Source organism: Aristolochia californica, unplaced genomic scaffold (assembly GCF_029961685.1).
Source record: "Aristolochia californica isolate CCGP_79_NKW_82.1479 unplaced genomic scaffold, dmAriCali1.0.hap1 SCAF_8, whole genome shotgun sequence".
Taxonomy (NCBI): Eukaryota; Viridiplantae; Streptophyta; class Magnoliopsida; order Piperales; family Aristolochiaceae; genus Aristolochia; species Aristolochia californica.
Window position 1 is genome coordinate 35,211,935 of NW_027182279.1, and position 3,296 is coordinate 35,215,230.

Consider the following 3,296-nt stretch of genomic DNA (forward strand, 5'->3'; position numbering starts at 1 on the left):
ACAATTAACTACATCTAACTTTTTCATATTATTTGATAGAGTCCCAACTGATTCCCAACTAAATGCCCTATTCCTGTAGATGTTGCTGGAAAAAAGGACAACAAAAAACATAGAGGAAGCGTCCCCGAAAACCTCAAAACACCATAAAGTGAAACATGTTGAAGAAAAAAGAAAACAGATAAATAAAGAGGTAACTACGTAAAGAGCAAGAAAATTTGACATTCACAATATCTGTTATTCCCTCGTTAATGACCAACGGAGAAGACAATGTCTCTCTGGTCTTTGGGTAGAAGACAAAAAGGGGATTAATAGAAGAAAAAAATGATTGAAACATGAAGGAACAAAAATAAGGGGAAAAGAGAGATTGAAATGAATAGAAAGCTAAAAATACAGTAATGACACAATAAATGGGAGGCACAATCGAAACTTACTTGTAGGGCATGAATAGCTTTTTACGATTGGGAAGAGGGAAAGTTCTTTCTCCCGAAGAACGAAGACATCAAAGAGGGAAGATGTCGAAGAACGAAGACATCAAAGAGGGAAGATGTCGAAGAACAAAGACGACAAAGAGGGAAGACACCCGGCTTGCCCTAGTCTCTTGACGAAGCCTATGCTTTGCTAAATTCCCACATGAAGAGTTGAATGCACATATTCCCCTTAGCATGCTGCCCATTGGTTTAATTAAACTGTAGTGCACTGAAGAAGGACGAAAAGAAAATTGATGTTGAAAATGGAGTGACTAAAGAAGTACAAGATGATTTACTCTTGTCGGTTGATAGCCTTATTGACTCTTGGGTGTTAGATTTAGGAACTTCTTTTCACACCACTGTACACTATGAGATCATGGAGAATTATGTTGCTAGAGATCATGGGAAGGTGTCTTACTTATGGAGAACCTTTGGATATAATCGGTATTGGTAATGTCAATTTGAGGATGTCAAACTGGCCAGTGTGGAAAATTCACAAGGTGAGACATGTCAAAACTTATGCGTAATATGATCTCAGTAGGGCAACTTGATGATGAAGGTCAAAATGTGACTTTTAATGGTGCTACCTGGAAATTCACTAAGGGAGTCATGGTTGTTGCACGCGGAGTTAAAACTATAAATCTTTACATCACTTTCAGTTGCAGAGACATGGTTGCAGTTGTTGATGCTGTTACTGATTTTGATTTGTTGCATTATTGGGTCGTTCACATGAGTGAGAAGGGAATGAAAGTGCTTTAGTCCAAAGGGAAGCTACCAAGTTGAAAATTGTAAACAACTGTTTGTGTGAAGGCTGTATTTTTGGAAAGCAGAAAAGGGTTAGCTTTTCTAAGGCTAGAAATGAGCAAAAGATAGCAAAGTAGGAGTTGGTTCACACTGATGTGTGGGGGCCTTCAACTGTTACCTCCCTTGGTGGTTCTAATTACTATGTGACATTTATTGATGATGCAAGTAGAAAGGTATGAGATTATTTCCTTAAAAATAAATTTGATGTTTATGGTACATTCAAGAGATGGAGAGCACTGGTTGATAATGAGACATATTTGAAGGTGAAGTGCTTGCAGTCAGATAATGGGGGAGAATACATAGAAGATGATTTCAAGCAGTACTGCGCTGAAAATGGAATCAAGATGAAGAAGACTATTCTTGGAAAACCTCAACAGAATAGTGTAGCTGAGAGGGTGAATAGGACTTTGAACGAGTATGCTAGGAGCATGAGATTACATCTGGGATTGCCAAAGATGTTCTGGTCTGAGGCTATTAGCACCACTGACTGTTTGATCAACAGAGGTCCTTTAATACCATTGGATTGTAAAATACCAGAAGAGGTTTGGAGCATCAAAGAGGTAAACCTTTCTTTCTTGTAAGTGTTTGGTTGTGTTTCTTATATTCACATTGATTCTGCAGTTAGAAGTAAACTTGATGCTAAATCTAAGAAATGTTTCTTTATTGCCTATGGTGGTACCAAGTTTGGTTATCGCTTCTGGGACGACCAAAGTCATAAGGTTATCAAGAGCAAGGATGTGATCTTCAATGAAGGTGTTTTTTATAAAGACAGGTTGAGAAAAAATTATGGGAGCACAAGTAATGAAGCTAAGATGTCTGTAGTGATTCAATTGAGAGATCTTCCAGTTATTGAAATGGAGAATATTGCTTAGTTAGACCAGGAAAACATACCCCCGGAAGTAAATCAGCTTGTGACTGAACTCAAGAGATCTGTTAGAACTAGCATACCACCATAGAGATACTCCCCTACGCTGAATCATATTATATGGACTGATAAAGGTGAACTAAAGAGTTATTAAGAAGTTGTGCAAGTTGATGAATCAACCAAGTAGGAGTTGGCCATGAGGGATGAGATGGATTCAATGTTATCCAATCAAACATGGCAATTGACTGAGTTACCAATAGGGAAGAAGGCCTTGCAGAATAAATGGGTTTACCGAATCAAAGACGAAAATGAATGCAGCAAGCGGTACAAAGCAAGAGTGGTTGTAAAGGGCTTCCAACAAAAATAAGGCATTGACTACATTGAGATTTTCTCTCCAACAGTGAAATTGACTATTATTAGAACAGTGCTTGGACTAGTGAAAAATTAAGACTTGCACTTAGAGCAATTGGATGTAAAGAGAGATTTTCTTCATGATGATTTGGATGAAGAAATTTATATGATGTAGCCACAGGGTTTCAAAGCACAAGGAAAGGAGAAAATGGTGTGAAAACTTCAAAAGAGCTTGTATGGTCTCAAACAAACTCTAAGATAGTGGTATATGAAGTTTGGCATCTTCATGAGTAGTAATGGTTTCTTGAGGTGTCAGGTTGTTCATTGATGTTATGTGAAAAACTTTGATGACTCCTACATCAACCTACTGCTATATATTGATGACATGTTGATAGTACGTGCTTGAAAATATGAAATAAATAAATTGAAAAGGGAGTTGTTGTTATGATGAAGAAGTCGTCTGGGCAGAAAGCTGAGCCAAGCCCTCCTCCACTCGGGACATCAACATCTGGAATTTTTCGTCAAGGCCATAGATTTGAGATTGTAGATCAGCATGGTTCTCTTCCACAAAATGCCGAATTTCTGTAGGGGAAGAGGAATCACCTATGGTGGTCCTGTCTGATACCACAATATTATGTTTCTGTGCCATGGATCGTGTCACCCGGCGATCTCCTCTGGCTTCCAGATTGGCTGACGAAGAAGGGAATGATTTGGGGGTTTTAGAATGCCCAATGGTGTAGGAACGTGAGCTTTTGAAGGAGCTCCACCCTTAGGCATCGTTGGAGAGAGTACCCGGTCTCGTTTAAACT